Consider the following 13,240-nt stretch of genomic DNA (forward strand, 5'->3'; position numbering starts at 1 on the left):
TATCTACCTCCCTCTAGTGATGTTTTCCCTGCCGACCTGGTGCTTTGATAAGGTGTGTGTGAACCGGGAGTTCGGGATGCCGGAATGGCCCGCATTGAGGTGATGGATGAAGTATATGTATATAGATGCTTGCTGCTTCGCATAGGAAGCCCTAGCCTTTCCTTGATATATTTGTATATCGTTGCATCCACTCAAAGCTTGCACACTCAAAGTTTGATGCCAACGACGATGGATGGTATGATTGAAGGCCGTGCTACGCTCAAGGATGCCTGTGGTGTAGGAGACCAAGAAGAAGGATGGCCCGAAGCCTAGTTATTGCTTCCGCTTACTACTTGTTTCGATTTAGCTTAAGGGACTTGTAATGGGTTATTCATACTGCAAATCCTCCGGATGTTGTAATAATTAAACCCATGTTTGCATGATTTAAGTTGGTATGACATTGATATTGCCTGAAATGAGTTCTGTGTGTGGTATCTACTGATCCAGGAACTGTCATAACGACACGGTGAGTCGGGTTCTCCTTTTGGAAAACCCGGTTCATTTCAGCAGACATATCTGAAAAGATTGATCATATCATTGAAAGAGATAGAGAATGCCACAGATAACTTTGAAAAAGCTCATGAGCTCGGCAATTAAGGGAATGTCACTGTCTATAAAGGAATTTTATCAAGCCTACATGTTGTGGCAATCAAAAGGTCAAATATTGTGATACAAAAAGAAATTGATGAGTTCATAGATGAGGTTGCCATCCTTTCTCAAATAAATCACACAAATATTGTCAAACTGCATGGATGTTGTCTTGAGACAGATGTTCCACTGCTTATTTATGAATTCATCTCCAATGGCACACTTTACAATCATCTTCATGTTGAAGCTCTAGTGTCACTATCATGGACAAATAGGTTGAGAATTGCAGTTGAAGTTGCTAGAGCTCTTCCATATCTTCACTCATTTGTTTCAATGCCAATAATTCATAGAGATATCAAGTCTCCAAATATACTACTAGATGAGAATTTGACCATGAAACTATCGGATTTTGGAGCTTCAAGGTACATTCCTATCAACGAAACTGGGGAGCACACAGCAGTGCAAGGAACATTAGGATATTTCAACCCAATGTGTGACAGCACATGACACCTCTCCAATAAGAGCAATGTTTATGGTTTCGGTGTGCTTCTTATAGAATTGCTTACAAGGAAGAAACCTGTTTCCTATAGATCCAATGAAGGTTATAGCCTTGTAATACACTTTGTTACTCTACTATCACAAGGCAACCGCTTCGATCACATATTGGATCCGCTGGTTCTCAGGGAGGGAGGCAGAGAAGTTGTTGATGTTGCCCTATTGGTAGCACTGTGTGTGAAGTTTATAGGTGAGGAATGGCCAACAATGAGACAGGTGGTGGAGATGGCACTTGAAAGCATTCATGCGGCAAGAGAAGATGTTTCCAGTAACATGACGGATGATGAATCCGAGGAGATCGGCTTGTACTCGGGTGCATGATCCATCTGTTGGACTGGACCTCACGTGCGAGATTGTGACATGAGCCACGCACCGCCCCCCTCTCGGAGTCGGAGATGGAAACTTCCAAGTCGGGGGGTGCCGATGCTTCTGCAAATAAGGCTACCAAGGCAACTCAATGGATGCCAATGTTTGTGCTGTCTAATCATAGACTCTCAAGCAAGAAGCCATCATGTTAATTAGAAAGACGTGTATCCTTCCGTGTTATGTGGACTTAAAGCTGCGATTGTTTTCAGGGGCGGATCCACAGCATGGCGAGGTCTGGCGGTCGCCAGACCTGCCGGCTGGCGAGCAGCCCCCTTGTAGCTCTGTTTTCTCTATGACACTATCCTGTGATGCAAATGTCCGTCTAGACATCTGCTATCATGGGCTGGGCCTGGAGCTTTGGCCCACAACAGCCGTCACGGCACAGACCATGTACTGCTGCCCACGACGTCTACTCAATTGGCAAGGCACATCGATTGGGCACTAGAGCACCAGAGTGGGAAACGAAGCGACACCGGCCGGCGGCCGCTATTGCGAGTGTCAACGGCTTCAATTCAACAAGATTATGGTGGAGCAGAGAGCCAGAAGAGCACACTGTGCTGCCGTGGGAAAGCTTCTCATACGAGCCAGATGGAGAAAATGGAAAAGGTTAGTAGATTGGATTCACTGATCTTTTAGATGTATTTTTTAAATGCACTCATGACGCAAGTTTTGTACTTTTTATTTCACGACTCATAGTTGTGGGCTTGAAGAGATATTATAGTGCAATTTCGGAACCAAGTACCAGCCCTATAGGAACGGCTGCTGCACCTGAACAACAATCTAATGCTGCTCCAGGAGAGGAAGATGATGGACACATTAGTGCTCCTGCTCCAGACGCTCAAACTCTAGCTGCTGAACAAGAATCACCACCACAAGCACAAGGTCCACAACTAAAAGAAGGTGAATATATTAAAGAGTTCAACCCTGAGCATATCATTTCAGATCCAGGACTTCGTATTCCAATAGAGAAGTTTCATCTTGACATTAGAGATCAAGTAAAGAGAGCTTATTTATTGAAGGGTCCAACACAACCTAATGGGCACACTTCCTCGCAAGCTATATGGAACTAAAGACTATAGATCCTTTTGTGAAAAATGGTTTGAGAAATACAATGCTTCAAAAGATGCAGCTTATTGCTTTTTTTTTGCTTCCTTTTTAAACAACCATCCCATGGTCAATTTGGTCACGATTGCTTTCACAAAATTAGGCTTCAACTTAGAAAAATGCATACAAAGCACTTCCTCAACATGCATGTTGGTTGTATTGACAGTCATCATACAGCTGCAAAAAAAAGCCAGTGATGATTTTAGAAATCAAAGGAAAAGTGTGGCCACTAAGTTGAGGAATTATAGCAAAGAGTCTGTAATCAAATATTGAAAGACCGGATCGGGTGCTCTAGTCTAAGAGGGGGGAGGGGGTGAACTAAAAACCTTAACCTCGAGCTCCAACTAAATTGCATAATATTAAACTAAAACATGCTATCTATATGTGCAACTAAGATTGTTCTAGTGTGAAACCCCTATCCCAAAAGAGTTTAGCAACCTATAGCCTTTCCTATCAAGATTTACTCTATGAAAGTAAAGGCACACAAAGATTGATAGTATGAAATGCGGAAGCTTAAAGAGCGGAATTGGAGGAAGCAAACTCTCAACGCGGGTGTTTATCCCGTGGTTCGGTTAGCCACAAAGGCAGACCTACATCCACGTTGTTGAATCACTCACTAAGAGTATTGCTTCTTGGTAATCAAGTCTCTTCCGCGGACTCAACCACGATCACCTTGATCCCAATTTCCACTAAGGAGCTTCTCCACAAAGGATGGGGGTCTCCACGTCCTCCGCATAAGATTGTCGTCGCCGCTCCACACCAAGTCGGAGGGTCGATGACGTGCCAGCGAGCCACCAATGCTCCAAGAGGCCGGCGCACCAAATCTTCTTTTGATTCACTAAAGAACCACAACACAAGGGCACAAAGCCTTGCTTTCTCACTCTCTAAAGAGCTAACCTTTCACAACACTCTCAAATGTGTGCTAAGGACTAAAGATATGATCACTAAGCTCTTGGATGGCTTGGAGATGTTCTTGGGTGTGGGTATGATGTTCCTGAACTCCAGCAATCTTCAAATGACCAGAGGATCACATATATATAGGCCTCCAAGTCCATAGAGCCGTTAAGAGCCGTTGGGGCTTTTCTGCGCAGGGCACCGGATAGACAGGTGAGGGGCACTGGTACAACCGATCACTCACGGCTCGTCAGTAGCCGTTGGCCTTCTGACAGCTGATGTGGCTGTCACTGGTTAGACCGGTGTCGAGTCTCCAGTTCATCCAGTGTAGCTTCTTTCCCTTGCAGCTGATGTGGCATTGCACCGGTGCTTGCTCTGGTGCACCGTCGGTTCAACCGGTGCTGAAGAAGTTGTGTCCTGGCCACTTGACATGCTCTCTGGTGTATAGAATGGTGCTTGCACCGGTGCTTCAACTTGGCACCACCGGTGCATCCAGTGCCACTTGACTTTCTGGCACCAGCACTGCACATTGCTCTGGTGATAGGGCACCGGTGCATCCGAGGCCTACCGGTTGGGCCGGTGCTGGGTCATCGGTTCAACCGGTGCAACTGTTTTCGCAGAACTCATCCAATTCAATCTTTCTTTGACTTCTTTCTTCGTGTTTTTCTTTGCTTGGCCTTTTTGCTTCATCCCTGGGATCTATAATTATTCACTTGACAAATTCATTAGTCCCATTGATTGTGTTGTTACTCAATCACCAAAATCACAAAACAATGGCTTAATGGGGTCATTTTCCTTACAAATATAAATTCGTTTGACTGCTGCTTTAGATTGTGCAAGATATCTCCTTATGGAAGGTCATGCTTTCCGAGGCCACGATGAATCTTCTCCCTCTCTAAACAAGGGCAATTATTTAGAGATGATTGATTGGTATAAAGAGAAGAAGGAAGATGTGAGAGATGCATTCGATGAGTTATGTTCTGCTAAATGCCAAATGCTTGCTCCAAGCATCCAGAAAGATCTTGCACAATGTTGTGCCGAAGAGGTGACTGAAGTTATAATGGGGGTGATCAGGGATGGTCTTTTCTCTATCCTTATTGATGAATCCCGTGACATATCAATCAAAGAGCAAATGGCTATTATTGTAAGGTACGCAATTCAGCAATTGTTCCCATGTTGGTTCAGCTAGTTAATGTTCTTGTAGCATCAATTAATTATTGTCATGGCCCTGCAGGTTTGTGAACAGCAAAGGGAAGGTTATGGAGAGACTTTTGGGCTTACATCATGTGAAGGACACATCATTTGATGCACTGAAGAAAGCTTTAGTTGAGATGCTTGGGAAACTTAAATTACCTATTGCGATGTTGTGAGGACAAGGATATGATGGAGCATCCAACATGAGAGGTGAATTCAATGGGTTGCAGAACCAAATACATGAAAATCCATATGCTTTCTATGTCCATTGTTTTGCACACCAGCTGCAAGTTGTAGTTATTGCAGTCACTGAATGTTGTGGAGGCATCAACGATTTTTTTGACTATATTAATTTGATTGTAACCAACACTAGTGCATCTTGCAAGAGGAAGGATCTATTGACTGCTAAGCATCATGACAACATTGTATACAGATTGGAAAGCGGAGAGATTTTTTCAGGAATAGGAAAACATCAACATACTAGTCTGGTGAGACCCGGAGACACCAGATGGGGCTCACATTATACTACATTACTCCGTATTAAGTCAATGTGGGATGTTGTGCTACAGTCTTGATCTTTGTTAATCAGAATCAGCATCGTGCAACTAATGCTGGAGGTTTGGTCCACATAATGGAAAGCTTCAATTTTGTGTTCATTCTCAAAATGATGCTGAAATTATTTCGCATAGCAAATGAGTTATCACTTCTGTTGCAAAAGAGAGATCAAAATATTGTTCAAACCATGTCATTGCTTGTTGATGTGAAAACACGATTGGTTGACTTGAGGAACAATGGTTGGGAGCCATTACTTGCAGAAGTTCAAAAATTTTGTGATGAAAAGAAAATTGAGATACCAAATATGGATGCACCAAGACCAAGATGGAGTCGATCTAGGCAAGAAAAGGGGATAATGGTCACTGAGGGCCACCATTATCACATTGACACCTTCTATGCTTCTGTAGATGCTGTAACCACAGAGATGAACCATTGATTCAATGAGGTTTCTTCAGAGTTGCTTTTGTGTTTTTCTTGTCTAGATCCAAGAGACTCTTTCTCTAAGTTCAACGTGGACAGACTTGCTCGACTTACAGAGATATATGATGCAAACTTCTGTCATGCTGATCGTACAGATATAAAAGATCAACTTCAGACCTTCATTATTCATGTGAGAAGAGTTGATGATTATATTGCTTGCCAAGATATTGGAAGTTTGGCAGAAAAGATGGTTAAAACTCTGGAACATATGACCTTTCCATTGGTTTATCATCTCATTGAGTTAGCACTGCTCCGACCGGTGGCAACAGCTTATGTGGAAAGAATTTACTCAGCTATGAATATTATCAAAAACTGATTTGTTCAACAAGATATCCGATGAATGGCTTAATGATTTGATGGTATGCTACAGAGAGCGTGAAATATTTAAAGGACTTGATTATCAGAGAATTATGAAGCTCTTTCAGGCCATCAAAAATAGGAGAATGAATTTGCCTCGGTCTCCTCGTGATTAGCTTAAGTGGTATGCTTAAATTAGTTATCCATGTTCACAATTGTTTAGTGCATGTTAATTATTCTATGGATTCTGGTTATTTTGCATATACGCTTGCTTACAAGCACACTACCGCGAGTACTAGTGGTAGATTCACCATAGGTGGATTTTATTCCTGGATTCAGCACTGATTGTTTTCATAAAATTGTTCCTTCCCTCTCTATATTTTATAATATAAATATTGTTTACATCATTTGTCTCCATGTATCTACCAATTGGCTCAGGTGGCCAAGGAATTTTTTACCCAGGCATATGGCTGGCGGTCTAGTCTACGGATTGATGGTCATTAGCGTCTGGATTCATCACTTTTTTAAGCAAATGGCAGGAGCTCTACCTTCCAATTAAGAAGGAATAGAAATTTTAAGTACAAAAAAGGTTATTCAAATCACCCCAGATGACTAACCCACCCCAAGTGCCGTAGCACAGTACAACACTGCAACGAGTCATCGTTGCCGAGAGCCGGTTAAAGAAGCCAGCAGCTCCAATTTGCCAAAACAAACCCTAAATGATCACACTGTTCGGACAGGCGAAACACTGAGGTCACCTAGGTCATTGTTGCCGAGCTAGCGCAAAGAGCAGCTTCGACTTCCAGCCGCGAACCAAGCCCCGACTCCGGTGACCGCCAAACGTGACAGCAAGCCGAGGGACCAAGGACAGTTCGCCCCGTGTTATCGTTGCTGAGCTACATCACCCGACGCAGCAGCTCTGACTTCACATCCCACGTAATTGGTCCCCGCACACCAGGCGGCCACCGAGAGGTGAAGGACAAACATCAAAGACAACAATCATCAAGGCCATGACAATTTCTAGGTGCCATGCCTTCAAGAAGGGCACGACGCTAAAAGTGCCATCGTTGCACATCCAAGAAAGGATAGGGTTTTCACCCCTGAAGGAAGAAGCGAGAAGGGGAGGAAGCGTGACGGCCCCAACAAGAAATGGCACCCACGAGCATCACCATCGTCTAGGCTTTCGCCCAAGGTTATCTCCTCTTCCCCTTTCGCACAAATGCCATGCCCATGGCTGAAGTCACGCTGCCCCACGACTATACCACCAGAGAGGCGTTGACGTGCCAGCTGCACATGGCAGTCGCACAGCTGTGCCGACCGCCACGCCCTTCGGATGAGCAGTACACTGCACCCCTGGCGCTGACCCATGCGCTGCCTGCACGCGACTGCCTCCCACGTACATGGCTGAGCACGCCGGCAAAATGCCACCTGCGCGTCCTCGTGTGCACGTTGGCACCACCACGGGCCCATACCTCCCGCCGCTCACGCGCCCTTCCGAGCACACGCCCGCACGCACTGGTGACGCCGCCAGCGCACACCCGCGTCGCGCGCGCATGTCGGGGCCGATGCATCCTGGCTGTACACGTGCACCTGTGTCGCACTCCAGCGCAGATCCACTAGCCACGGGATCCGGTGGCGGGAGCTCTGGATCCGACCTCGTGGGCGCCATCGCCGCTCGCCTCGAGACAGCTCCTTTCATCTCCTGTAGGGGCCGCGCGCCCTGGGAGAATATGGAGGAGAAGGCAGCCCCTCTGCCACTATCCTCGCGAGCCATGCGGACTTTCGGCGACCGGCTCCAGTAGCAGCGCGATGATGGGTAGAGGGAGGAATGGGGCGGCGGCAGCGGCGGTGAAGGTTCCGCCTGTGTCGCTCATGCGGGAGCAACATGGGGGAGAGGTGAACGAGCAAAGTTGTCCCGTTCATCAATTTTTGTCGCTTTCTTTTTAGGCTATGTGTATCCTCCTAATGCAGAGGCCGGGAATATTCAAGATTTTTGTATCAACCTGATAAAAGAAACCTTGAATTAAATAAAATTTTCCTTATCAAAAAGAAAAAAATCTCCATGTTTCTGAGCTGAAATTATTACCCTACACGTACGTGTGATAAAACAAGGACATCATGATGTTTTCTTAGTTATATTAAAAAGCATGCACGATGCAGCACGAGGGTTTTGATGGAAAACGTTTCATTTAAGGAAAGTGAATGATTTGTGTTCTTCACCTAGGACGAGTCCATTATAATTGGCACGGGTTGGTGGCTATATAGTATATACTAGAAATGGTCGCGGCAAAGCCGCGTGTGGCCAGTGTATGTGCAAAAATTGCAAATCAGATAAAATTAGCTACATGTAGTCCAAAAAGGTTGTTTTTTCTTAATTATTTTTCTTGCGGAAAAAATTCTGTGCATGTTAAAAAAGATAGAATTAGAATCTTCATGTAGATGTCAGTTACTATGCTGTTTAACCAGATGGCCATCTGCACATGGGCTAAAAATGGTTAAAAAAAAAAGCGCCTAAAAAATTCACCAGGAACTTACTATGTTTATGTGGACACAAAATTTCAAGGACTATTAAGTGCTTAAAGAATTGGCAGCTAACGGCCTAACACTTTCATCGGCAAATGAAAATAGAATCCTAAATGGCTGCTCCTATATTGTTCATAGACATGAGCTCTGGTAGTACAAACAAAGCATTGTACTTTCGCTAGCTGTAATTGATTTTATGCATTGTAAAAAGAGATTGGATTAGATTGTTGTCCGCTTTTTCTTAAAACACATTTTAGCTGCCAAGGAACAATTTGGCCTTTACGAAGCACAATAGTCTTTCATAGGAAATACAGAATACAACTGATATGTAAATGAATTTAAAGGGCGAAATATGCCTGACACTAAAAAATGGATATGTTACTACAACAGGGGCAATAAGATTAGATGTGAATAAGATCAGTATATTGCTTGGGATTCTGTTATGTATGCTCTAATAAACATGGAGGCTAAGACCTATTTGATACTGCAATTGCAAGATAGCCATAAGAGAAGTTCAAAACATACCTTTCAAACAAAATATCATTCACCAGGAAAATAATGTGCAGCTGCCCCTCTGAATCCTTAAAGGCAAATACTCTTTCCTTAAGAACTTGAGGCAGAGCCGACACAAACAGCACCCTCTGCCCTCTGCATAAACCATGACTTTATTCCCTTCATTGATTCCCTGTTGCCACTAAGATTTCTAAGCACATCTTGTACCTCAGCAGCAAAATCCACAGTTCTAACAATAGAGGCTGCAATTCATATTCAGACACTAAATTCAAAAGCAATGATAGGATTATTAGTTTGCAAGCTGTGAAGTCTATATGACTCCTAAAACACAACTAAATTATACGTTAAGAGTGCATTTGTCGTCCACCAGCAATTGAACAGCTAAGCACACATCGAGCATATAGGAATCAACGAGTCTTTGAAAGAATGGGAAATTCCATGGGACAAAAGCCGTTAAGAAATTTACCTATATGGAGTGTCCCCACTAATTTTTTCTGGTTGACATAACCGGACATAAGCTTAATATATCCACCACTGCACTCGATATCCTGCTCAAACTTGATGGAGTACTGGACCACCAGTGTCCTGTTCTTGTTACTGAATTGTGGGAACTTCGCTGAGATAGGAAAATGCCTAGCATCCATTGTTGTTTGTATTCCTAATACGGTATACACAAAAAAACAAAGCACATGGATCAATAAACTTACTGGAACTAATCTGTTGAGCAAGTATATCATGTTTTATGATCAAATGATCGACATACATAGTCAATTGAAACACAAATGTGCGAGGGATGAAAAATAAATCTTTGGCATCAGAATCTCCAGAGTATGTTCCGGCCGTGTGCTTTAACCTTCCAGCTTTCCCTTCACTCCTTTTACAATCAGATTGCACCCACCGGGACTCCCAGCCATCTGAACATTCAAACCGAAACAGAACAATTTAGTACTAACATGGTAAAACATCTTAAATTAGAATGATGATGGTCGAGGAAGCTTTAAAATTATAATTGCAAAACCAAGCTCATGTCATCAGTTTTTCACTCCATGCCAATCTCAGCAAGCTGCTAAAGCGCTGCACCCAAATCCTAGAGCGCTTCGGGTACTACTAGTAATACTTTCAGTTGGAATCCTTGAGTACATCAGGTCATCAGTTCAGCTCATATCCAAATGGTCAAAACCTCGTGAATTATCCATATCAGGGCTTGAACATTAATGTTTTTTCAGAACAATATAGGTGTTGATCTTTTCTTCATTAAATAGGCTATAGTTCTAATTAGTGTACAGTGTTGTTCAAGTTTACAAATTTGAACAAACTGTCTTCAGAAAAGCAAGTCCAGTACTCCTACTATGCCCTGCGCAGTAAAGAAGAAGAAGAAGAAGAAAAAAATTACTTGTAACTCACAGGTCCACTGGCAACTGTAGAGATATTTCCAGCCCATGGCAAGGCAAATGAGGGATCAATGCTTCGAGCACGATCAAATGCTTGTGTTGCCAATTGCTTGTCACCTGAGTCCCTATAAATGTGGAGGTCAAACTATTAGTTATCCCCTGGTACAAGCAGAAATTAATAACCTGTTGCTTTCACAGCAATACCTTCTGCTTCGAAGCTAGATCACTTGATATTGAACCTAATGTAACCCAGAAATCTTTATTAAGTGGTTCCACTATCGAGGCACCCAATGATAATTTTTGGTAGGTCCCTGTTGTACAGCAAAGGAAAATAGAATACTTTCAGGCAGATTTTATAAGACCAGTTGAAAAGGTATGTTGTGCCCAAATAAAAGAGTGCTGCTTCGAAGCCAGATCACTTGATACTGAACCCAATGTATCCCAGAAATCTGTATTAAGTGGTTCCAGTATCAAGGCACCCAATGAATACAAATCTACTATAAGCTATATTACTATTCAGGAGAAAACATTAATTTGTCTCTGCAACCTTCTATTTCTGGTAGAGCAGTCACAAGAGATAAGCTGCTGAACTTTAGTTAGAATATCCCTGATGATTGTTGCGATAAAAAAAGGGGATTCAGACTTCAGAACTTGCACATCATATATCTATCAAATAAACTAACAGAGCTTAGCTGGTGCTTTTCACGCAATAGTAGCAAAAAACAAAGCGTTTACCTTTGTTACTATTGTCTTGTCTTGATCATTTCCTGCTCTTTTGATCTTGTAACCTTCCTGTTTTTGATAAAACAATTTGTAAGAAATCCTAACTTGATTAACCGAGGTTTAGATTATTTTAGATGAAGCTAATACAAACATATGTTTTAGTTATATTTTGTGTCATAAAGAACTTTGGTACACCAAAATATTATCCTGCTTTATTGTTAGCAAACCTGCGCAAATGAGAAAAATAGAAAACATGTGCTTAGTAATTTAATTGTGTGCTACTTAAATATAAGCATGGATGTAAATAAGTAAACACACATGAGCATATGTGTGCATCAGGTAGTAGTGTGCATGCCTGGCTGGGCTTACCATAGCCAGTGGCTTTGTCCATGAAGGCCGCTGCATCCAAGGTCCTGCGGGTTGGGCTGCGTCAGCTATAGTGGGGATTTGACATGAGGGTGAAGTGGCGGCATCACGGACATCAACAGCAGTGCATTGGTCGGTGACTCTTCACCACAATAGGCGGAATGCGCGAAGACCACCAACAGCAAGTAGTTAAGACATTTCGTCGAGCACTTCAGTTGCGCACTGTTCCACGTCGTCCTCTAGCATCAACTTGCGGTCACTGGTGCCCTGGGTGGCTGCGCATACCCTAGCTTGGGACTGCTTCTCGCTGATGCTAAAGGTGCCGTGCGGGCAGCGCGACCATGGCGCCCGCGGCGGGAATGGGCATGTTCTAGCTAGGACTGTTGCGAACGCGAGCGATTGGCGGGCCCATGAGCATCGTGATGTAATGGTGGTTCTATTTGTGCGATCAATTGAAGGAAGAAAAGGCTGGAAGGGGTACCTCACTATGAGGGCCGTCCATGGCGGTGGTGGCAGTGCGGCAGGCCGGCGGCGAGGGTGAGTGGGGTGGCGTGCGGTGCAGTGGCAGACGAAGCTGGAGGAGGAAGGCAAAGGATGGAGGCTGGCAGGCGGAGCGGCAGGCGCGCGGCGGTGGCTTGCGAGGCGGAGGGGCCGCGGCCAAGGCTGGCCGCGTTGCTGGGAGCAGCGAGAGGGTGGAGACGGCGTCGCGAATGCTCTAGGACCGTTGGGAACTTGGGATGTTTTTTTGGCCGTTCGATGCTAGATGTTAGGCTGAGATTTAACAGGTGACGTGGCCACGCTGGCCGGCCATCTTTTGGTCCAAGAATCGTAAGTAAGAGATATCGTGTATAACTATGTCCATATGTCTTGCTCACTAGTTGCTTCAATTATTCTTTGCTTTTGTGATGTGCAGCCACTTCCTTGCTACTTAACCTCGATCGTGTTCTTCCTAGACTTCTTCAGAATTACTATACTTAACCCTCTTAGGTTCACTTCAGTACTACACTTAACCCTATGGCAACTGAAGAACTCTTGTGACGCATGCCAATGTGACATCATGCATTTCGAATGAGCGGCATCAAGAGAACACCCATCACATGTCTGCATAACCTGTCTTCTACGGTACTAATTAGCTTAACTCCTGTATCCTAACAATGCCATACACACACAAATGCTTAGGAATGAATGGCATCGGGGAAACCGATGATGCTTGTTTTTTGGTTCGGTCAAGTACATGCTACTTTGCTTGCGTCTCTATTCTGAACGCCATCTAGGAATTCGGCAGCTGCAAGTGGTGCACCAGCAGTGTGCAAACGTGCAGTTTGCGTACTCACTCCTCCAACCTAACTTGTCTCGGCCAACCTGACAACTATGCTGGAATATTCATCAACGAGCCCTGATGCAGCTAGAGTAAGTCCGATCCTCTGAAATTTAGAACATCTGCAACCATCATTGCCTAGAGTTGCAGCTTGCTTTTTGTTTTGTAAAGTTTTCCACATGCCACAAAGACCTCGGATAAGTCCATAGGTATGAACTACACAGTGCACATGCCGCCCACGCGAAGTGTTTGTCAGTGAAATTAAAGTTTCAAAAGTTGAGTTAGCACAGGATATATACGAGCTTGCTGATCCAGCCAAGCTTGTTCAATCCTT

General features: G+C 44.0%; 1 long non-coding RNA gene across 1 annotated transcript; it reads right to left on the reverse strand.

Annotated features, from left to right (window-relative positions):
- Nucleotides 1-9,586: 9,586 nt before the first annotated feature.
- On the reverse strand, nucleotides 9,587-11,810 carry LOC120658749. The gene is made up of 6 exons (XR_005668829.1): nucleotides 11,592-11,810; nucleotides 11,235-11,449; nucleotides 10,704-10,810; nucleotides 10,502-10,624; nucleotides 9,872-10,022; nucleotides 9,587-9,766 (listed from the first exon to the last, which is right to left on the reverse strand). It is a non-coding gene; the product is annotated as an uncharacterized LOC120658749 (long non-coding RNA).
- Nucleotides 11,811-13,240: the final 1,430 nt, after the last annotated feature.

This window comes from Panicum virgatum, chromosome 2N, assembly GCF_016808335.1.
Source record: "Panicum virgatum strain AP13 chromosome 2N, P.virgatum_v5, whole genome shotgun sequence".
In the NCBI taxonomy this organism is placed as follows: Eukaryota; Viridiplantae; Streptophyta; class Magnoliopsida; order Poales; family Poaceae; genus Panicum; species Panicum virgatum.